The 25538-nt window shown below is 41.7% G+C and overlaps 1 pseudogene; it reads right to left on the bottom strand.

The window, feature by feature from the left end:
* Positions 1-14493: 14493 nt before the first annotated feature.
* LOC105911224 lies at positions 14494-19065 on the bottom strand (annotated as a pseudogene).
* Positions 19066-25538: the final 6473 nt, after the last annotated feature.

Raw genomic sequence — 25538 nt, 5'->3', positions numbered from 1 at the left:
CAGGCTCTAAAAAAGTCTTCACGGGCATCTGGTGCAACACAGTCTGAACTGGGGTTGTACATTTGTTCCACAAATCTAGTTTTGCCACTATTATTCCCAAGAGAATAGAAGTGTTTTGTGTTCATACGGTGTTGGAAAAGATCTTCAGCATTTTTAATATTTGAATTTAGAGATTGTTTTGTCAAGTCAATTTGTAAATTATTTACATTAGATTGTGGAGATTCAGTTCTTGGATTTGACCAGTCATGATTCAAGACATAAGATTCCGTTGAGTCCAGATTTCACAATGCTTTTGATAAAGTCAGATGTTAGACTGCTAAATGTTAGACTGTGTCTGTTCATACAATAGTTACAGACAGCTCTCACGCATACCACTTAATTCACACTTCAGGTACAGCCGCGCCTGTGACCCTGAATGGCCCATTAGACTGAAGTGATCAGACCCTAGCCTGGTAGCAGGAGTGGAGACTTTAAACATTTTTGTGCCTACACATTGATTTTCTTAACCCAAGTTAAAATCAGTGTATGAAGTGTTACAATTACGAATAATTGTAAGCATATTTTTTTTTACGTAACAAAGGGCCTCATTTATAAAATGTTGCGTAGAAACTATCCTACATTCGATCTCAGACGTTTTCTGAAATGGTCGTAAGTGCGATTTAGAGAAAACGAACGTACGCACAAAAAAACACGTGTATGTCATGGAATGGTGCGCAACTGAATCTCCGCCCTCAAAACGTCCCTACTAATTAGCATATTCTCAATGCACAAACTGAGCGCATCCTCAATGCACAAACTCTCTGTGACAATGGCAAGCAAGAAAGAAACATGTAAAAAGAAGAATTATAGTGAGGCTGAAATCGACGTTCTGCTGATGGAAGAGCAGATGCGGGCCAAAACATTGTTCAAAAGCTTGTCTGGTGGCGTAATGGCAAAAGCAAAGTATGTGGCAGAAGTCACGTCTCCAGAAGACACGTCACACGTCTCCGAAGCACCAGCGGCCGCACCTGCGGCACGAGCAGCACCAGAAGCCGCATCTGCGGCAGCAGCACCTGCTGCACCAGCATCGGGGCCTCGTCGGCCATCACCAGCTTCCTCTTCTCATTCACAAAGGGACTTGAATGAGTCTGTAAGTGAGGTTGTTGCCGAACTCTGTCCGCTATTGAGGGTTCTTTGAACAAACGTGCCTAAATAAAACATTCTGAAGAAAATGTGAACAGGTGTGCATTTATTGTTATACTGTTGGTATAGTTGGTGAATCAGCTCCCGTCTTCTCAGCGCAGTGATGTGCGTGTTCCAGCCAGCTGGGATGGGAAGGTGGTCATCTTGGTCCATGCGCATTTCGTCTTCTCCTAGCTCTATGGCATGGCTTAGACTGATGTAATGTAGCACACAACAGGCTAGGATGATCTGGCAAACCTTTTCGGGGTCATATAGCAGTGTCCCTCTCAATGCATCCCAACATCGCCACCTTCCCTTCAGCATGCCTATGCTGCGCTCCACTACCGACCGCGCACGGGCATGTGCTGTATTGAAGTGGGCTTCCTAGGCTGAGTGTGCGCAATCGGGGTGAGAAGCCATTGGGAACCCTGTTTTACGCAGAAAACGGTACCTGCTTATCAGCCATACATCATCCTGCGCGATCACGAAAAACCCTTTCTCCTTATTGCGCAATTGGCAATATCCTCTAACAACGCCAATGCAGCCATATCTCCTACTGAAAACTAAGTCACTATCAGGCTTTTTATAGGCTATAAATTGAGCAAAATGTTTTACACATGTGGAATTTAAATGAATACCTATTAGACGTGAATTTCATTCATGTATGAATTATTCAAATTGATTTTATTGAGCGAAACATTCATTTGGCCTTTCACCATTAGCCCTAATGGTGACGGTGGTGGTAAAGATGAGGCTGAAACTGCGTGTCGGCGCTCGGAGAGTTCCGAATTCCTGCAGTACTCCAGTATTGCCACAAGGAAATGTACTTACACAAACTAGAACCAGACGTAGAGATACGTCCTTTTCTACGTCTAAGACGGTTTTTATAAATCTGTACTTAGACGTGGATTTGATCGCACGAACACTCTAATGATCAAATCTGTGCGTAAGTACGTTTTATAAATGAGGCCCAAAGTCTTCATCCTTAGTGTATGTGTTTAAGGTAAATACAAATTCCCTGAGCAATGATCTCACAGCAGAACACTGCTGTTAGATCAAAAGGGGGAGGAGTTAAGCTTCAGAGCTCTTGTAGAAAGTGCTTATCCTACCAGTAATGCATACCTTAATAAGATGATAACTGCAGAATGTGTTTTCTCAAAACAGGTCTTAGCTGCTGAATTTCTGACTTCATCAAATGATCCAGGAGCACGGAATGAATTAAGGAATGCCTTAAATGGTTTGGCATTCAAGTGCCATTGGAATCTGGATAAAAATGGATTTCATGAGATAATTTTATAACTAACTAACCGTAACTCTGTTAACAGATTGATTCCTTTCTCTTTTCAATCATTCCATTTCTTTCATACATTCAGCTTCTTTAAACCTGCTTTTGTTTGCGAAAAAGGGCGCCATGCTCATTAGCATCCAAATAGTTATTCTGGGCGCAGACCTTGCTGTCAGCAGCCTCTCACACCCAGAAAGGATCTTAGGTATTATTTATGTTAACAGAAACATTTTTGCGTCCCGTCTTATGGAAATGGGATACACCATTGGGCTTCTTTTGATCACAGATAAAACCTGTGGCTTAGGATTTAATTGTTTGTTTTTCTGAGACCTCTTGCCAGTTTCAGGAAGTTGGAGAACAGATGAAGGACAACTGCCCCATTCAGCGCCTTGCCACAATGTCAACAGAGGGAACAGCAGAACCGTTTGAACTTCAAACAAACGCCATGCAGCATCTGGCCAGGACGTCGAAAGGGGGACAAACTCAGACCACAGCCAACATCCTCAACCATCACAGATGAGCAACACCTCTGGAATCCGCAGCACGGCAACACCTGAAATGATTGCCAACCCCCACCCAAGTACCTTGACGAAACAGCATATCAGGAAATTGCCATAGGCTGAATGACCCCATATGGAGCAAAGACCACAGGAGGCAAACAACTGAGACAAGCCAAGTGTCAAGACACACACACAACACCTCTCAACTCCAAGGGACCACGAAAAAAAAATCGGGAACGATTACCATCACCATCAAAGACACACACAAACACACACACACACACAGAGACACACACTTAACTGTATCAACCGTCAACCCACATTACAATAAAGTAATGCTCCATGTCATGTACCCCTCAGTAACCAGAAAGGAATTGTTTTAAGATGTTGTGACACTATAATGTATCTCCCATAATCCGTTATCTTCTGTACTATTGTTCAATCCTAACATTTAAATTTTAGCTTAGTTTACCTTAGAGTTAACATGTGTAATTTAGTTTGTTCTGTGTTCTCACCGCTTGTAAACTGCATTTTCCGAATGGGTACCATGTACATATATGTATTACTATATTTCTCTGCTCTCACGGCTGACACAGGATGGTTATGTTGACATAACATCGGGAAGGAATTTTGTCCACACAATTGGCGAAAAAGCGTGGGGCACTCTGTAACATGGGTTTCGCCTTCCCTCGTGAGAGAATGCCACATTTATGAGACAAAGACTGAACAAAGCCACTCACTCAAGAAAAAGAAAAAGAAAATAGTTAAATGATCTGATGTTTAAGACAGACAGTCTTAAAAAGGGGGAATGAAGGGACCGGTATAGTTAATAATATGCCATAGTCAATAATTCAAAGATCTTATACCTAGTTATAATAGTAGTACCAATAGTTATACCAAGACTGGTCTCCAATATATGGTATAAATTATATCCTATTAGAACACTATGGAATTACGACGATAAATACGACAAACATGATCAAATAACTTATCACCGATTCTGTTTATTTAAAGCTCGCTTTAGACGTCTGCAACTTAATTTGGATCGCGGCGTTCCCCGTTAAAGACTAGTTTGGCTGCGAACTCAAAGCTATTGCAGTGGTTCTTAAACTTTTTGTCTGGCCACCGTACAAAAAAACATTGACAGACAGGACATTATAGGGCGACAATTCATTTTCAGTTTGAATGACGAGACATTTGTTTTTATTTTAAACTCTGATATAGAAAATGCCATCTATACTGTATAGAATAGGTTCGGTTTAGACACGATTTATCAGTTGTCACGATCTTTCACACCAGCGAACACTGTAAGACACTTACAGTGCCCTCCACAATTATTGGCACCCTTAGTGAATGTGACCAAAACAGGCTATGAAAAAATATGTCTTTGCCGTTTATCCTCTTGGTCTTTCACTCAAAATCTTCACAAAAATCTTACCTTTTCATTGAAGTAAAATTATTGAAAGAAAAAAAAAATGTTGACATTAAATAAATATTATTCTCCAAAACAGGTGTGCCACAATTATTGGCACCCCTTAATTTAATGTTTTGAGCAGCCTCCCTTTGCCAAGATAACAGCTCTGAGTCTTCTCCTATAATGCGTGATAAGGTTGGTGAACACATGGCACGGGATCTGAGACCATTCCTACATACAGTATCTCTCCAGATCCTTCAGATTCTTAGGTCAACGCTTGTATACTCGGCTTCAGCTCTTCCGACAGATTTTCTATGGGGTTTAGGTTGGGGGACTGTGATGGCCATGGCAAAACCTTTATTCCGTGGTCGGTGAACAATTTTTGTGTTGATTTTGAGGTGTGCTTCGGATCATTGTCCTGCTGGAAGGTCCAACCACGGCCCATTTTAAGCTTCCTAGAGGGGGCTGTTAGGTTTTCATTTAATATCTGCTGGTATTTGATGGAGTCCATGATACCATGTATCCTAACAAGATGTCGAGGGCCTTTGGAAGAAAAACAGCCCCACAACATCAAAGATCCGCCACCATACTTCGGGTATGGGGGTCTCTTCTGTATGGCTATCTTTCTGTCTACGCCAAACCCACCTTTGATGTTTGTTGCCAAAAAGCTTTATTTTGGTCTCATCTGACCATCTGGCAAACTGTAGGCGCTTTAGTTTGTTGTTGATTGACAGCAGAGGCTTTTTTCTGGCAACCCTCCAAAACAATTTGTGGTGATGGAGGTGGCGTCTGATGGTAGTTCTGGAGACTTTCTGAACCCAAGACTCAATTTACCTCTGCAATTCTCCAGCTGTGATCCTTGGAGATTCTTTTGCCAGTCGAACCATCCTCCTCACGGTGCATGGGGTCAATTTACAGATAGGTCCTCTTCCAGGCTGATTCCTTACATCTCCTGTCGCTTTGAACTTCTTAACTATTGCCCTGATTGTGGAAATGGGTATTTTCAACTGTTAAGATATTTTCTTATATCCTTTTCCGGATTTCTGCAGCTCAACAACTTTTTGTCGCACTTCGACACTGTTCTTTTGTCTTTCCCATCTTAAAGAATGACTAAGGGTATTTGGCCTGTGTCACCTCATATTTATACCCGAGTGAAACAGGAAGTCATGGTTGACCACTAAAGAGTTCCTAATCAAACAGGTGAACTTAAAAATGTAAAACATGACTGGTAATATACTTCAGTTAGATTTTAATTATAAGATTTTCTAGGGGTGCCAATAATTGTGGCACCCATGTTTTGGAGAAAAATATTTTATTTAATGTAAAAAAAAAAAAATTCTTTCAATAATTTTACTTCAATGAAAAGATAAGATTTCTGTGAATATTTTGAGTAAAAGACCGAGAGGATAAACAGCAAAGACATATTTTTTCATAGCCTGTTTTGGTCACATTCACTAAGGGTGCCAATAATTGTGGAGGGCACTGTACCTATTGAGCAGATGGAAAACTCCTCTCGTCTTTACAAAGGTCTAATCTACTTCTCTAAAAGTTGCAACTATTTCACCCCACCCAATGTTTTATTGTTTATGCCATTGCTAAAGACAGAACATACAGGAACAAAATATTTTATACAGGATGCAAGTTTTTGCATGTGCAGGACTTAAGTTATACGGTAGTAAATATCACAATACATTTACTCAATTAAAAGGTTTACGTCCATTCTCCCACTTACCTAGCCATCTTGTTCCAAAAGTAAGCCAATAGAATAGAATCGAATATTTTTGAGTCATTTGGCTCATTGGAACGTTTTTCCATCATTAAATCCCATGACAAAGAAAGAGTTCCTGGCTGCATTCTTCACATGGCACTGCCTTTGCCTTGTGTCATGTGTTCTCCACCATTATTTGACATCACAATTTAATTCAAACCTGTTTTATCAATTGAAAACCCTTAAGCATAGATAGGTTAGCAACACTTAACCAGCACTTGATAGTAATAACTATTTAGTCATTTATTTCCACAAACAACTCACAATTACATTATCGCTGTTAAGGCCAAGGGTAACCCTATTAGTAAAAGAAAGGCAGAGGCATTTGGAAAGCAATCACAAAATGATTGATTTATTAAATAATCAAAATTGATCACAAAGTGATCAGTAGTTGTAATGTGTGGAATGTGCTGTGTGCATGTCGAATGTTCCAGAGTCATGAAAAGGGACTCGGGTCACAGGGGCAGCTCCTTCGCGCCGGTGTAGTCGATCAGCTGTTAAGTGACAGTCCCACCCACGAACACACCTGAAACCTAGGCTTAGGGGAGAAGACACAGAGAAAGGCAGCGAGTAACAGAGAAGGCCTGATGACTATCACATAAACAGTTGATGTGCACTCAGCTACATGGATGTGGCATGTTGTTTCTAAGGCCTGTTTTAGTAGAAAGCCCTCTTACCAACATCAAGGTAGAGGCCAAAGAGGTTTTTTTTTTCTTTTTTTTTAAATGAAAAACAGAAAATGTAATGCATTACTCAACATTTTAGCGACACCACCCTAATTCCTCCTACATGTAGTGAAGTGCTGCCTGGTAGGCCAGGTGTGTGGGTTAGGGTTAGTGTTAATGATGTGATGATTAACATGTAAAACTATTTAAATGAAGCAATATCTGATGAAACCTATTCTAATGATTCATACTAGAGCTAAATCTTCTGTTTTTCATTTGTTGTTCAATAAATAATAATCAGATAAAAAAAGATCAGATCAACTTTAACTGATTAGCCTTTTAAGTACGGTTGCATAACCCCCTGATCCTCACTGACTTCCATGACCAGTTAGAGACACATTATTTATTTATACACACAGACTGTTAACATGGGAATCATTAGTGAAAATCAAGAAACCACCGTCACAAAGCCCAGTATAAGTAGAACATTACCGCACATACTGATCCGAAATGGCTTCACTGAAGTGTACGGTGTCCTGGGAGTCAGAGGGATCCCATCCATGGTCTCCAGCTCGACAAAGTTGTCCTCCACCTTGACGACCCTTGAAATTGTTAAGATGAGAAATGAGTGCCAACTTACTTCATATTAACTTTTACTTCTCACGTGCCGCTTCAGAACATTCTTTTTGATGGGGTTGCATATGTTGTATAAGTTAATGTGCTCCAACCACCACGCTACGTTAGTAACTAACCACTAAAAACGAGACATGTCTACTTACTTGTACTTGGTTGGCCGTCGCTGTATAAAGGATTTTTATATAGCAGATTTTTTTTTGTCACATACGCAGTCTACAATTCTTCAAGCTGCCCTCCTATTTAAAATGAACAACTAGTACATTTTGGTCTGCGTCATTGAAGGAAAACGGCATACACCCTCTAGAATCTATTAAATCATCATGAGGGGAAAACCTTTAAAGATGTGTTGAGAGAAGTCCCACCCTCCTTTCACTTTGGTTGTCCAAGACTATAGGTAAATCAAGTGTATGACTGATACATATAGGCCTCTACTATTAGGGCTTGACTCATCTTAACTCATGTTAAATGACATCTCGAGGGTGTGTGTCCTCAGGAAATATATAGTTTTGGTGGTTTTACCAGTTTTCCTTCAATGACACAGACCAAAATACAATGCCCCTTATCCTGTCCATCACACCTTCCCATTACCCCCACATAAGCCGGACCCACCTCTGTTCAGTGTTGGTTTTGCTTAATGTCGTCATATTTTGCGCACTGTGTCAGGAAGTGTAGCTCTGTCACTACTGTTCCTTGTTTGCAGTGGGGGCACAGTCTGTTTTCCTTGGGCAGCCAGGTTTGTCTGTGCCGACCCACCACTATGGCCAGGCTGTGTTCACTGAGTCTGTACTTTGTTTAATGTGGTTCTCAGATGTTTGTCTGTGATCAGTGCTAAAGTATAATTTCTGTTTAGGGCCAAATAGAATTGCATTTTACTTTTGTATTTTTGTTTGTTTTTTCCAATGGGATATGTAATATTGCTTAATTGTTTTTCCAATTTGGTTTATCCTAATTTCAGTTGCCTTTCTGTTCTTGTCCTGAGGTGTTAGTGGGGTGTTAGTGTATGTGTAGGGATCTGAAGAACTCAGGATAAGGACCAGCTGAGTGAGGGGACATGTTTATTTGCTCAACTCTTGGTATTGCAGGGCTTTATAATGATAGGAATGGGGGTAAGTAATCTCTGAGGAGATGAGTAACCTAGGCAACATTGGTAACTAAATGTTCAGGATAACTTACTAATAATTCAACTTTTCTAGGCTCCTGGGGATTCTGTGCCAATTACCGGCATCTCCATGAGGTCGGTCACCCACAGATTTCGCTGCAAAAGCCAGCCCGCCACATTGACTGACGCAGAGGGGGAGGCCGTTCCAGTGAGGAGAAGACTTCACTGCTGATCCGGTGGTAGCTGCTCTGCGAACTGCGTCATTGTACAACACTGATGGCAGCATCCCATCTTCAGCAGCCGCCAGCGAGACCAGCGAATGGAAGCTCATCGACCTTGGGCAGCTGCGGCGAGAGCCTGTCCACGCCTGAGGTATGAGGGCGACCGCCCTGGGCCACCATTTCAGCCCTGGATCTCTGCTCCATTTGCCATTCTGTATCAGGATCAGAATGCTTGTTACTGTGTTTAATAAACAGCCCATACGCCTGACTCTGAGGTCACTACAATATATTTATTATTCTTTGCCAGAAAAATATTTATTGAATCGAAGACACATTCTAGGAACAAGTACCGAAAGATTAGAATCATTAACCATTATGGTCCTTTTGTTCTGTCAACTTAGTCGAGATCTTTGAATTAGTGACACTCTGAGTCTCAACAGGCTGGCAGACGAATGGAGCTCCATCTGCTGGAGAAAGAAGGTTATCGCCAACATCAACACGAGTTCCAGGTGTACATCTCCAGCTTGCTCCAAACTGACTGACAGCCATCAGGATTAAATGGGGAATATGTAGTTGGTGATCTCACAGTGGCATCCCATGGGAAAATTATTGTTCTGAAAGATGAGTCGTTGATAGCTCAGGAGGCCTATATGTGAGCTCATTATTGTTTCAATTATGCATCAATTTAATCACAGATTTTTCTCCTAAAATGTCGCCCCTCCAAAAAATTAAATGAAGCACTTTATTGTAAAAATCTTCCATAATAGACAAGAAGATCTAAGACAAAAATCTAAACATAACGAGTCAGTTTTCCATGTTTAATGAACTCAAATAAAAGATCCTGTAACCTCTCGATTCTCACAAATGTTTTATTTCTACCAGGTTCTGCACAAATTCATACTGTGACACTGCCAAAGATTAAGTAGGACATAGTTCACACCCTCACACATACCCCAGTTAAGTAATAAAGTGTACATTAAACTGTTGAGGAAGTAGTGAGTGAGGCTAGATAAAGTCCTAAAGGGAAATCCACTGTTTCCTTATAAGTTACTGATAACTGGTGACATTGTATTCTTTATTTATTTTTCTGTATAATTGTATATTTAATTTACTTTCATGTGTATAATTGCTATCAGGACTTTTACTGATTCTAACAGGAAGTGGGACTTTTAAGTTCTCATAAAAAGCACACCTGAGGAAACCGCAAGGAAGTGCATGTGTGGGACACCTGTGAGACTTTGCCAGCAGGTGGAGAAGCCAAACAAAAGGATAACTGGAGGATTTCTGTAAGGACCCTGTGGCCAGTTTATTGAGTATATCCTCTCTTTTTTGCCTACTTGGGGATCATTGGAATATACAATACTTTTTTGCAAGAGAAGAGGAGATTTTTGGGTGAGGCCAATCTTGTTTGTTGCTTCATCAGGGCTGAATATTGTTAGAAGGCCGACTTTTTCTTTTTGGGCCCTCCTTTGTTCAACATCATAATGGACTAAAACATCAAGAGACTTAAAGTATGGCTTGCTATGCATCATTTCTTTGTTACTTAGTTTTTTCAGAATTATTTCCATGTGCATTTCTTGATTGTCCTCACATTTTTAGAGAAATGAGGAAATAGTTTTGTCTTGTGTTATTTATTGTAATTGTGCAGCAGAATCCATAGTTTACATATGTATTGATAGATTTCCTTTAAGCTATATGAACTATAGTTATGATGTCTGTCTGTCTACATCAAACCGACATGACACTAGGTGATGCCTGAGTGGCACCAACCTCGACCGATCAGTGGTGTCTGCCTACTCACAGACCTGCCCACAAACCACCAACAACCAATAACCTCATGCCCCACTGCCTCCCTCTGCCCCTCCAGCACAGAGCCCCTCCCCCAGCAGGCAATCTGCCCTGCCCAGAACCAGCTGCATCTCCACGTGGACCACAGTCTGTCCTCCCCATAAGATGATGGTCATTTTTGTAACACACCAGATACATGAAGACTCAGTCAAGAGGATGGTATTCAATCAGGAGCAAGGTTTATTCTTTACAATGGTTTACACCAAGGCAGAGAAGAGAGCGTGGTTTCACATGAGGACTCACCCTCATCTCTGATTAGACAATGAAACAGTCTTAGTTTAAGTATCCTAAACAGAATAATGGGTGTTAACCAATAGCCCTGAATATGTATCAGGCAGCTACTCTGAAACAGGCACTGCAACAATGTTGGTTCACAGGGAAAGTTGTTGATTCATGGGTCCAGTTGTGAGCAAATATTAAGAAGCCTGATTACTTGGTACAGATGTTTCTCATGGGGGTGTGGGTATAAAGAATACAATGACCTGAAGTAAGAGGTTGTGAAAACACACATTCCATCACACCTCCTGCTAGCCCTAGGACACTTAACCAGAGGCCCTTACGTTCCAACCTAAGGGTAATAAAGAGATATATAGATGCAAAACACAAATGAAATGAACACTCTCAGAAACACACACTCCCACCCACACACACACTCTCACAAACACATACACACACTCCCACCCACACACACACTCTCAGAAACACATACACACTCCCACCCACACACACACTCTCAGAAACACACACACACACTCCCACCCACACACACACTCTCAGAAACACACACACACTCCCACCCACACACACACTCTCACAAACACATACACACTCCCACCCACACACACACTCTCAGAAACACATACACACTCCCACCCACACACACACACTCAGAAACACACACTCCCACCCACACACACACAGCGCAGTGCAAGACACACATATACACACTCATAGGCAAGGTGGTTCTGAAAAGGAGGAAGAACAAGAATTTTATATTTAACACACACACACACACGTACTCACTCACTCATTGTTGCAAGATGGCCTTGTTTCTGATTCTGCCTACACAGGACAGTGCTGCCACACTCTGGTGACACGTGTAAATGTATATGTGTGTGTGCGTGAGAGAGAGAGAGAGACAATGTGTGTGTGTGTGTGTGCACTAGTGTCTGTGTCATGTATTTGTATGTCTAGTGTGTGTGTGTATTCTCTTGTGTTTACTTACTGGCTACTTGCTATTAGATGCAGCGATGTAGTGATGTTGTACCTGTGTAGCAGGCCCCTCTTCTATGCCAAAGTTCTGCTTAAGATTTCTTCCAGTTAACAGGGAGATTTTCCATCATCCCAGTTAGCACTTTGCTTTGCAAGTGGCTTGAGACAATTTTATTATTTTGGCACTATAATAATTGAATTGAATTGAATAGTCCAAAGGCATATAAATACATGAGCAAGAGCGTTGCTTTCCCTTCCCTAACCACATGGAGGTGCTATATGGCCATAAAAAGGCGTTTGGATTACGACAAAAGGTATGATGGCATTTATGACATATCAACAATCTAGACAACCTGCCAGGCAAGCAATGGTCTATCAATGGTGTATCAGTATGTGTTTTTAATGGGATTCATATGTGAAAGAGGAAGAGAGACTTAACTAACTTCCAGGCGAAATAATGCGTTCCCATGTATAGACCGCGCCCGAGTATTAACCACAGGCCTGCACAGACCACTCATTTTTAGAGCCTGTTGTCATATGGTATGTGGTGCCTAATTGGCTTTTTCGTAGAAATGGTGCCAGAAGTGAGCATCCATGGTCCGCCATTTTTAAAAATGTTGACTGTCAATTTGATTTCTAACTGGCTGAAGCCAACCCCTCCAAATCCTGATGCCATGACAGTCATAGTAGTAGCTGTGTTTCCATCCAACTCATTTGCATAGTTTAAGCGTATTCATGAAAATTCTTTGCACATTTCCATCTGCTGTGATATTCAAATTACAAAACGAACACTCTCTTAATCAAGGGAGGAGTTGCGAACAGCTGGGAATTTACAGTTGAGATCTTGGAATGCATGAGGTAGAGACCTAGGTGGCTTTCTGCTTTCTTTACATATGTCTGTGACGGACCGAGCCTCGGGTTACCGTCTTTATGTGGATACGGCCAAAAGCTCAGAGTCAGAAGAGAAGGTTCAAAAAGTCAGATAGGTTCATTTACTTTTCCAAAAAGATCAACAAACCATAAATCCAACACAAAAGGGTAGATCCATAAATCCAGACCAACATGGTATAAATAAAATAAAGAAAAATCCAAATTCACAGTCTCTAGACAAAACCTGCCATGCCTCTAAATGAGCAGAGGACAACAAACAGCAGTCACAAGGTTCTTGCATACGCACATACCTGACAAAGACTGTCCCTAGACAGAACAAACCAACCTGTATAGAGAGGTGGCCAGTGCCATTTATAAAAAGGGGTATACCCAAAAATCAATTAGAACACAGATCACCAGATGAACATATGGTGTGCTGAACATATAACTATAATAATAGCATCTAATATAACCTATTCCCAGGCCTGTAAAAAGACATCTTACCGAAATGGTTTGGCCAAGACAACTTCTTTTGTCCCTACTGCCATAACAGGGAATCACCAGTCTAATTAAGGTGCGAACCAAATATATGGACCCTGTTTCCGTCAGCGGAATGTTCACGAGTTTGTGCATTAACTCTGTGTAAAATAAATAGTGGAAAACAAGATCGGTGTCCTAGCCTCCTTTTTTTGTGTGTGTGTGTGTGTGTGTGTGTGTGTGTGTGTGTGTGTGTTGTGTGTGTGTGTGTGTGTGAGATCTTCCCCTCACGTTGCCTCCACTCCCTGTCTTTCTCTTTGGCCGTTTGAATGTTCTCCCTCCACCTAAGTTATCTCTGATGGCACAATAACGACACTATCACCATAACCTTGGCTCCAAAAGCCTTAAATTCAGTCCAAAGGTCATTTTTACGGTTGTGACATGATACCACTGAAGAGGACTCGCGTAAGCAGAACCGCCTCAAAATCAAAGGTCTTCTGGCTTCTTTTATGTGTCATTTTTTTTTATGGTAGGCCATATTTGAAAAAAAGAACACTCGTTCAAAACAGCTTTGAACAAAAACTATTATTTTCATCAAAGCCGCTGGACTTTTGAATGGATTCATGTATGGCTTGTTGTAAGATATCTATAGTATGTTGTCATCTTAACATTTCTTTATCAGTTCAGTCCTTTAATATGTGGCGTCTTTTGTCAAGGTTTTTGTCTAACTCTATTTTGTTGTAGTATTCCCAAGTGTCCCTTATCCTAAGCCTACAACCCTTCACGTATAGGGTCAACGTATTTATGTCTGAGTTCTCTCGTTTACTCAGTCTCTCTCTCTTTAGTCATCATAATGATTGTCAAGCAAACACATTCAGCTCTTCAAAGGAAGGAGGACTGTTAACCCTGGGCAACCTGATGGAAATCCTGTGTTGACTTTGCCCCTCCTTTACTTATGGCTGTCATTATCACTCAAACGCACCAGTGTGATAAGTCGAGTGAGCTCATCCTTTAGCCTTTGGCGTGTCTGTTGCCTGGCGGCGGGTTTTGCCAAGAGATCGTAATTGTTTTCTTGTATTACCCAATAGTATTCCAGCCCTTGTTTTGTTACGAGTATGAAATGAGGCAGTTTCAAAGTTCCGAATTGCATTGTGGTGCTATGTGTGACGACTGCATTACGTTATGGTAAATACTTCATCTTGTAAGTGCACTAATCTTTTCACTCTTAAGACTGTCTGGTTTATCCCATTTATTTCAGCAGGGCCCAAAAAAGTGCAGCACATTGTGAATTTATTTCTAACATTTCTTAATACCAAAGGAAATGAACCTACAATGAATGAAATTGAATGACTTTTATTGCTGTCAAAATATCTGAAGTTTTACAGCACTCAGAGCTTCATCCCTGGCTTCTTTGTATCCCTTGCAGGGTCTTAAAGTCTGGCATTGGGTGTAGGGCATCATGGTTGTCATCTAGCTCTTTATCACCTCCACGTCAACGTCCTCCTCACGGGAGACCACCTTTCCGTCCACCATTTCCTCCACAATGGTCCGCACCCTCTTGGTCACCACTGACTCAGCTGTGCATAGGGGAGAAATTTATTTTCCAGCCCAGGACAAAAATATAAAATAAATGAAAGTATAGACATAGAAGTATAGGTAAGTAGGAACATGTTTGTGGGTAATGTGGAAAAGGTATGAGGTATTTGAGGGGAGCCTGTAAATGCACATGTAATTGTCTCTAAAAGACTGTTTAGGGAACAGGTATAAGCTACACGACACTCTTCAAACTGTAATGGTGGTTCAGACAGACAAACAAACTTACGTTTGACAACTTCGACCGCTACGACCTTTGTGTAGGTTGTTCGCCTAGGGAGAGGGGAAAAAGAGGAGAGGAGAAAGCTATGTTTTGTTTTTGTTGGTAGAGCAGTGTGTACATTATTGTTTTTAAAGACATGTCTACGTCTTTGTTACTGAAATATCCCATATAATAATTTCTCATGTTATTACCATTTCTCTCAGCCAATGCGACGGCAATCAAAGGCGCATGCAGCACACAAATCATATCAATGTATCTGGCCCAGTAGTTAATAGTTTTAGCGCTTACTGAATTTCCTCTCCGTCCAGCAGCCTCCTGTACTCTGCGATCTCCATCTCCAGCCTGGTCTTGATGTCCAGCAGCATCCTGTACTCCTGGCCCTGGCTCTCGATGTTGGTGCGCATCCGACCAAGCTCGGTCTCCAGGCTATTGATCATGACCTGCAGCTGGCTCAGCTGGGCGCTGTAGCGAGACTCTGTTTCCCGCAAAGTCCCCTCCAGGGCTGATTTCTGTGTGAGGAGAAACAACATGTGAAGAGTTTGAACACGTGACCGTAGAAATGCAGCCTTTTCCTTTTGACCAGTCAGATGTGACAACACAAGGTGAAAAAATATATGTCACTGTCACTTCCATCACACTTGGTTAAAAGCATGAAAAACTTGTTTGTCTTTGAACGCAAACTAAAAGCTAATTTATTATAATTTTAGAGAGGCAGATGTCCGCCAGAAGAGAACAGATCAATTAAGTTGCATGGAGGTAATACCCATGGGTTTAACTTTTAAAGAAAATGGAGGAGATCCACTACTGTATTCCTACCATGTTAGCAAGACTGTATTGTGTGGTTCTATGCAGTGTCCCAATGCCATCATCTTATTAGCCAAATGGAGGCTCACTGGCTATGACCACACAAACCAGTATCATAGGAGAGGAGGCAGAGAATCAACACACCCATATGGCTAGGAGAAGTACAGGATACCTACAGGTATGCTAGCTAATTTGCTGACGTCATTTAGGCAGCATGGAGGCAGCTTGGTGGCTTAGTTATCACAGCAAGATTAATGAGATGGAGCAGACACACTATGTTCACACAATCAGGGGCGTAACTATAGGGGGTGCAGCAGGTGCGGTGGCACCTGGGCCCGTGGGTCTAGGGGGCCCGTAGCCGGGGCCCGTATACATATTTATATCTATCTAAATAGGCTAAATAGCCAAGTCGCATTGCCAAAAATACTGATGTATACTTGTATTCAGCGAAAAATGACACTGACAAGGGTTATAGGAGGAATATGTGCGCGGGGGGAGGGGGCGTGGTGGCGGCGGTTAGTGATCTACCCTGATAATTTCACAGTTTTAAGTGTTATAGGCAGAATATGTGTGCGGGCGAGGGGGGTACAAACATGAAAAAAAAAGGATACGGGACTGTAAAATGTTCTGGAACCACTGCCTTACGCCACTGATTACACAACTTAATACCTTTAGCCGCCATGCGAGGAGAAGTAAAACTACTTTTTTTGTAATTGATAAATCACAGAAAAATGTAGTTTCTTGTTTATGATTCACTCTCTCTCACTTTGAGACACGGTTACTCTATACCTGCTGCGTAACACAAGACGCTATCTTGCGTGCTGACACAGTAAGAGGCAAACAGGATCCAAGCCAGCAGAACCTCTTTGCATAAGGAACCGAAGCAAGTGTGCTTTGGATGCCAAAAGCGAGCGGAAGCGAGGGAAAACAAAGAGAGGTGGAGCGTGCAAGTGGACGCGCAGGAAAACTTTGTGGTTGTGTGTCAGAGAGGGACAATCAGGCCAGGTGTATTGGGCTAGACAGAGAGAGAGAGAGAGAGAGAGAGAAAGAGAGAGTGGTGGTGGTGGGGGGGGGGGGGTCTTACCAGACTGAGCTGAGACTGCAGCTCGATCTCCATGGACTGCATGGTTCTCCGCAGCTCGCTGATCTCGGTATGGGACGTCTGGAGGACTTCTGTGTGGGTGGTCACCTGCTTGTTGAGCTCGTCGAACTGGGGTAGCAGAGGAAAGGAGTGGGAAGGTTAGTGGAAGTTCAGAGGTCAATGCTGTTGCGGCTGAATCAAGGTCACTTGGGTGACACTAGATTACAGTCAGGCAGGCATGAGTGTACATCCATGATTAGTGACTTTGTAAATTGTGTTTTAGTGTAAAGGACAGGGTTGGGGAGTATGGGCAGTAATAAGTTATTAAATTACAAAATTAATATAATTGTATTCCTTTACAGTCACTTAGGACAAATATGTAATTAATTACACTTACTTATCAAAATGTTGGTGATTACAAAGGGGTTACAACCACATATATATATATACTACTGTGTGTGTATGTGTCTATTTGCATGAACAGCTCTCCAGGACGGTGCTCTTCTCTCACCTTCCCCTTATACCAGGTGTCCATATCGCGTCGGTTCTTCTCGACGATGGACTCATAGTGGCTGCGCATCTCGTCCATGACGCGGGCCATGTCATCCTGGGGCGCCGCATCCACCTCCACGTTCACCGAGCTGGATGACATCTGATCCCGCATGGAAGCCATTTCCTATGGGGAGAAAGATTGGACAATCAGGTCAAATTCTGTCAGTGTCACCTGTACCACCTGTGAGTTAAAAGCTGGCAAAACCGGTTGTCTCTGTATGCCAGCGTGGCAGTTGCCAAAACAAATTTACACAGAGGTATACACAAATGACCAGTATGAAAGAAAATAAATGCTTTTCTGGCCTACTGAGTACTCACCTCCTGGTGGTTCTTCTTGAGGTAGATCAGCTCCTCCCTCAGGCCCTCAATCTGCGTCTCCAGGTCGGAGCGGACCATGGTCAGCTCGTCCAGAACCTTTCTGAGGCCGCAGATGTCAGCCTCGACAGACTGGCGCATGGCAAACTCGTTCTCATACCTGCCCATGTTAACGAGATTCTGTCAGAACACTCGACTCTAGCAATAACGCTGCATTGTGTGTTAGCAAGTTCAGAAAGATACATTTTTAAATCGTACATGAACAATTTGTAGTACTCTTAAAATGTTTAAAGTCTATTTCACATAAAAATAAATCATCCATCGCCAAAATTACATTTTAAATCCGGTATCATAATTCCCCAGTACATCATAAACGGATGTAAATGATTAGAGTTAAACACCATCTTCCACAATGACAGATCGTGCACACTAACCAATTGCATAAGAAAGCTTACTAACTTGAGTTTGAAGTCTTCAGCAGCAAGTTTGGCGTTGTCGATCTGTAACATGATCCTTGCATTGTCTTGACCAGCGATGTTTAGCTGAAATAAGACCATCACTAAATTATTTTCAACAATATTTAAAAGACAGCCCCTGTTAGTCCTGTTGTCACAGCAGTCCATTCTTTTATTGTATCATGTAGCGATTGATCACAATACCACCAGGCGATTGAACAATATGAATCCATCAAACAAGTACGTCAGTGTTAAGAAAGTTCAATATCAGTAGCAATACAGCTGATAACCTTTCCGCTGTAAAGTGTATAGCCTATGTGAAAGTGGAGAAAAATAGAACGTTTATGACCCTATTCCGGTCACGTTCTTTTGAGCACATAAAAAATATTAGGCGATTTTAAGTCGATTGAATATTTGGACATAGCTATGATGTGAGGTATGAACATTTGTAACAGTTTGGTCACTTATCACGAAAGTCTCGTACCTTTCTGCGCAGGTCGTGAATGACTGCTTCGTATTTGCTGTGTCCGTTATCACTACGGTTCTCTTCTCGTACCACTCCGAATCCTGAAGCTCCAGGCTTGGCATTGCTGGTCTCCAGAAAGCGCACCTTCTCCAGGTAGCTGGCCAGACGGTCATTCAGATTCTGCATAGTAGCCTTCTCACTGTGACCGATGCTGAAGTCTGAGCCTCCGCTGAGAGCCTGAGAGAGGTCAAAGTCGCTCCGGGTTCCCGATGCGTAAGAAACGCGGACATTGCTGCCACCGGCGCGCCGTAGAACACTCGGGACGCGGACGGCGGAGATGCGCCTCTGGTAGCCACCTGTTAGTGACACGGAGGAGCTCCTGTTGGCTGTGCGGTAACTCATGGTGACTCGATGTCCAAACCAGTCAACTTTGACAACGATGTGGAGTGCAGCTGGTGATGGGATAGCCAGGAGGTACAGAATATTTATAGTAGTACGAGTGGGTGTGGCGGGGAGAGATAATTATTCATGGTGATGAGGGTCAAACTGCATCAAGGGTTTCATGTTTATGGTGTGTATCATATGGGCGCGGCGCGCCTGCTTATGTGTGGGTACCCACGAACACCAGTTTTACGATCTTGACATCCCAGTCTGGATTCTTTTACTTTCTTATTTAAATGATTTCCGTGTAGTTTTTCTCAATTGTGTGTGTTTGCGTTTCCCCCCCTCTGTTTTTCGTTGGGAAACATTGTATATGTTTGACATCCACCACAGGTTCCCAAACACCATTGGTCTAATGGGTTTATGAAATCTACAGTCGAACTAAACCTTGCCGTACAATGTAACACTTGAAAGCTGCCTTATATTGAATGCTTACATTAATCATTTTAGAATGTGTCTTTGGCCACAGGATTAGATAGCCCTTATTCTTTTGTCAGTAACTGGGGACTCAGCTCACACTTGTAAGCTCTATGACTAACACACACACACACACACTCACACACACTCACACACTCACACACACAACACACAATGTACAGACTGAGAGACACAATACACACTGACACAATGCCTCATTGACATATCACTGGTTTGCCTAAAATGATAAAATCCCCCAGAAAACCCTCCAGCGGATTAATCATGGCATTTTGCCGTTAACCTGTGTTTTATTTACCCATAACAAATGGACATGTTTGTGTAAATAATGGTCATAAAATACAATCTATTTGGACAGGACTGGTTTGGATTGAACTGTACAGAATCATGCTACAAGTGCTCTGGGGAAAAAAAGTCTGTTTGTGACAGTCTGTGACCTTATAGGCAGGTCTTACTTGCTGTTACGACCCTGTGGGTCTGTCTATGTATTTTTGCCTGTGCTTTCTGTTTTGTCTTGTGTGTCTTGCAGGCGGGTTGGTTTGCAGCTGATTGGGGCTCTGATCCCATTGGGCGTATAGAAGTTCCGGCCCTTTAAAAGTGGCCGGATTACATCACACGTTGCTTGCTTTGGGGATCGCGCATTTCTGTTGTCTGCCCATAGGCGGAGATCCCGGGGGGGACGGGGGGAACGTGTCCCCCCCTAGCATAAAGTTGCCCCCCCCCAACAAACATTGAACACAAAACAATTTTTTTTTGAAAAATATAATAATATGAAATAAATGCACGACGACACAAGCGGTGCTAATTATAAACGTAAAACAATGTGTTTTTTAAGTGTTGAAAAATCATGATCTATTCCCTATTCCTCAAAGTGGTTTGGTTCACATGCTGTTTCCAACGGGCGGGGCTACCGGCAGCTCCGTGTTTCAGTCAATTAGCCAAGTACACGGTCAGACAGTGAGACTGTTTCCCTCTCTCTCCTGCAGACGCAGTTAAGAACATGTAATGAAGAAGTTTTTTCTAAACTCCTTTTACGAAGTTCTAATCGATATGCACAAGTATACATCAGTTTAATAATGGATTGACATGACAACGTGAACGTTTGCTGATAACACACGCATGCCGGTAATTAACACTGTTACGATAGCTAGCTAGACAGTTAGGACACTGTCCTGTCAGGGGCAGGTTAATGCTAGTTAATAAAGGTAGGTCTACATCTCAGTGCCTCTCCAGATTAGTTAAATTAACTGAAGGTAAATTAATTTAATCTTACCCTGCGGTGCATGAACAATGCTGGTATTGGATATATTTATCTGCAATCGAGATTACCGTGAGATGAGGCTTCTCCCTCTTGTATTGTGTAATCTGTAAATTCTCGCCTCAAATGTAAGCTTGTTATCGACCATATCTAGTTTTAAATGTTATGTATATCCCTCCATTGCAGTATGAAGGCCCTTTTGATGGCTTCTAGACGAAATCAGGTTCTTTTGTCTCCAAAAGTTGTCTAGAGCCTCTTGGGATATCGTTTTGACACTGATACCTGCCATTGTAAACTCTAGTCAGCTCTGATAACTTGTCCGAGTTAGGAACAGTAAATATTGGTGGCGGGGCTTATTGATAGGTCAAATTGAACTATTTTAGAACTTATTTTGAGCATCAAGTTCTCTTGAACTTTGGACATTATTTGTCAGTGAGTAGATATCTTGTGTTAGTACATTTAATGCCGTTTAGAGGATTTAAAAATGACTTTGAATTTCTGTTTGTAAATGTTATTGAAAATTCGGTATTTAGCAGCTAAGTTATTTTTTCATGTCCCCCCCCCCGGAATTACTCTCCGAAATGTTACCATGTATTGCCCCCCCCTACAATGAAATAGGATCTCCGCCCCTGTGTCTGCCATACCTCGTTGCCGTTAGGCCCAGCCTCTGGCTTTGCCCGCCCCACTAACAGCTTTATTACCGGACACTATCTCTGAGGTCGTAGCTTTATTATTGGAAACTACCTCCAATCAAACTAATATCCCTAAGGAATGGCATCATAAAACTCCTCTGCCCTTATCACTGTCGCGCCCATAATTTACATACAGGATTGTCCTGGCACACCATGGAGCATTCTGCGGTATTTGCCAACCTTGTTGTGAAGAACTCCTTCAGCTAATTGTTTTTTCTTCCTTCGTGAGTGAGTGACAAGCACTTTTCATGCTGTTGGCAATTTTCCTTCGAGTAAGCTAATTGTTTTTTCTCTCTTTTTGTGGAGAGTGGGGTGGGGGGGTGGTAATGTACTGATGATGACATGAGTGAGTTTCTTGTGATATAACCTCCAACCAATGGAGGTCAAATCCATATACGCACTGGTATCTATCATCTGCCATGTAGGCAGAACAAATCCATCGAGGAGTCATGAATTCAAGTTAGCAAGTGTAAACGACAGCTTCACTAGAGAAGGACATTTTTCTTTTTTTTTATAAACAGGAAATATTGCTTTAAAAGATACACAGTTGAATAGGAAAGAATATAATGGATACGAGTTTACATGGTGAACGAACGCCTCAAGTAGATTGGCACTTGATGTACCTGAATCATAAAAAAGAAATAATATTGGTGGTGAGAATAAAACAGGGTGTTGCCTGCTAATCATTTATATTCCCTTCACGGGTGATGCGCTTGAGAAATGTCTCACTGAACGGCACGCAACCCTGAATCTGCCCTTGTCCTTTGTATTCCTCCAGTTGCCCTTTGAACCCGGGCCTGCTTGCACCTGATGTTCTTTAGGGTTAGCTAGGGCCTTGTGCCTAATGCATCTGTTATATAATATTTCAATAGGAAGTTAATGTTTCCTTGTTCTGACATTTTTTAGATCATCATTTTAGGTCATCATTTTTTTACTTTTGATTTTTCAAATCCATTTCTTATCAGCATATCCATTCAGAGCATGTTAGGTAGGTTTTATATCACCTGGCTATTGCTCAAATATCACATACAAATGCTGAACAGATTGTGGGCCTTTATACCCGTATATCTATGTATGAGCGGAATTATGTCAAAGTGTATGTGTATGTTTTAACATCTATCTACCTATATATATATATTTATTATACGGCTCTTCAGAATGTTCCCAAAAGTACCGTTGATTTGAATGGGCCATCCGAACGTTCGCAGGTGAATATTTCTTGATATTCACCGCTGCGAAAAGATATTGACCGCTGTCATTGGCAACGGGTTCCAGTGCATATCTGTGTGTGTGTGTGTACCATTACATACCACTATGGTGTGTGTGTGTGTGTGCCATTACACACCACTATGGTGTGTGTGTGTGTGTGTGTGTGTGTGTGTGTTTGCCATTACATACCACTAACGTGTGTGTGTGTGTGTGTGTGTGTGTGTGTGTGTGTGTGTGTGTGTGTGTGTGTGTGTGTGTGTCCTATTTTCTACGGGGGCAAAAAATAGGCAACACTCTCACACTGTACATTATTTTGCTGTCAGAGCATAGGTACACTTGTTTTCTTGTGTCATTGTTATTTCTGTAAATGCGGTGTTGTTTTTAGTGTCGCAGTATTCACAAGGTTGAGTAACACTAGGAGTCATCTGTCATCCTGCCCCATTACTACACAATACAAGAGAGAGGACAAACCACAAGGACAGAGAAAGCATGAGGGACTCATTCCTAAACTGATATGCCACTGTAGACATGAAAGGTGAAGTTATTTGTCTGTTCACTTTTTTTACAGCGTGTTGCACTCACACACACTTTCTTCGTGTTGAGAGACCTTTGACGCATTCCAAACCTCACCCCTCGTTAACTTGTCTCACCTACAAACAGCCCTGTGTGTGTGTGAGTGTGTGTGTGTGTGTGTGTGTGTGTGTGTGTGTGTGTGTCCTTTTGTATTCGCAAGCATGAAAAGCATGCAATAGGACATCAAAGAAATTGTTCAAAATAATTACAAGTTGTCCACAGAGAAAAATATAAGCCTGTACAAACTCCTTGACTTCTGCATATATTACATTAACAGTATCTCTTATTAAATGTATGTAATATGGCCTTATATGACATCACACATGAATCCAACTGGATGATACTGAAGACCGTGAACTGACTGATAGAATCCGGCTAATGAACAATGATCCGTGGTTTCTATGAAATTACATGAATAACAAGACATACAGATATTAACAATGATGTACAACAAGCATGACTATATTACACACACGATGAATATGACGGCTATGACATGAATATGGATATGTTCCTTTAACACCGTGCCCCGTAACGGTGAACATTCCACTCCTTCGTTACAGTAACTCGTTGGTATAACAGTAACATGAATGAGATATGACAATACAGTAAATGATTACTACACTAAATGACTAACATATTATCTACACTAATATTAACAGACTAAATCGCTAAATCACACATACACTACACTAACATTCTCAAAGACGCACGGCAAGAACGAACGTGAATGTCCTTGATCTTAGAATCGTCTGTTAACTTCTTGAAGATGATGCTCCTCTCCAGCTTCCCTTGACCCACAACTGGCCAGAGGTGGGTTAGGCTTGTATAGGGGAGATGAGGGGAGCCTTGAAACCGGCTTGGGGTGGCCAAAAGGTCCGTACATTTCCACTGTGCACGAGCCCCACGGAACTCTGGGATCAAATGATAGGATGACCTCTCTATGGACCCCAGGTCCCGTGAGTGGCCTGCAAAGTGGGGTGCCCAGCTGGATGCAGCTGGGTGGAGGCAGGCGTTTTAACAATATGGCCATATATGACATCAACAGTATCTCTTATTAAATGTATGTAATATGGCCATATATGACATCAACAGTATCTCTTCTTAAATGTGTGTAATATGGCCATATATGATATCAACAGTATCTCTAATTAAATGTGTGTAATATGGCCATATATGATATCAACAGTATCTCTTATTAAATGTATTTAATATGGCCATATATGATATCAACAGTATCTCTTATTAAATGTATGTAATATGGCCATATATGATATCAACAGTATCTCTCATTATATGTATTTAATGTGGCCATATATGTATGTATATTAATTCAGTATGACCAGCAGACACTCATATATGCCTGTAGATGCCCAGTGGGATTCTGTTCATTCTCATGTGCGACAATGAAAATGTATATTTGTATAAGCTTGTGTCATATACAGTATGTGTGTACATATATATATATATATATATATATATATATATTATGTATATAATCAATACCTTGGTACTAAGAGTATATGTTTGTTATGAAACTCGAGTGAATTGAAGCAATCCAGGCTTCAGAAGATATATAATCTATACTATGATATATAATCCACACTATGATATATAATCCATACTATGATATATAATCCATACTATGTCTGTGCCTCATAGAGATTTACTATAGTATCTCACTTGGACTGGACACAATCATACAGGACTGCTTTCGTGAAATTCCCTTTGGTGTGGCGACTGACGCAAACCCTAACGACACTAATGATTCTGTGATGGCTGTGAAGGAACACAAGTTTTCAACTGTTTCAAAGTTCAAAAGACATGAGTTCTGTGCTTCATCTCATGATCCGCGTAGTCGTGTTGTACGACTGGAATGAGGGAGCTGACTTAGTGTAAGTGAATGAGTGGGAGTTTTGAGAAGACAGATTGAGGTGTGTTGATAACCAGAGCCCGAGCTATTGCATCACACTGCTTACAGCCTGCTTCATAAAACAATTAAAAATCTTTTAAACTGTCTCCCCAGAGACCTTTGAGCAGAAAAGCAACAGCGTGTATGCAGACCTTTGTGGAGAGAATGAAAGTGAAAGAGTGAAAGATTTATACTGGGTGGAACGGACAATGAATCAGAAAAGCTACTTTACACCCACAGTCCTTCATCAGCACTTGCTTGGTGCAAATGCCATTGTGCAGCAGGACAGTAGAGTCACCAGAGCTGAACCCAATGGATGATTGACATGTTAAATGTTCATGTGTCTCCACCTAGTGAGTGTTTTCATGAAATA

The sequence above is a fragment of the Clupea harengus genome, chromosome 24 (assembly GCF_900700415.2).
Source record: "Clupea harengus chromosome 24, Ch_v2.0.2, whole genome shotgun sequence".
Lineage (NCBI taxonomy): Eukaryota > Metazoa > Chordata > Actinopteri > Clupeiformes > Clupeidae > Clupea > Clupea harengus.
The sequence above is the reverse complement of the archived record's forward strand: the minus strand, read 5'-3'. Positions and strand labels throughout refer to the sequence as shown.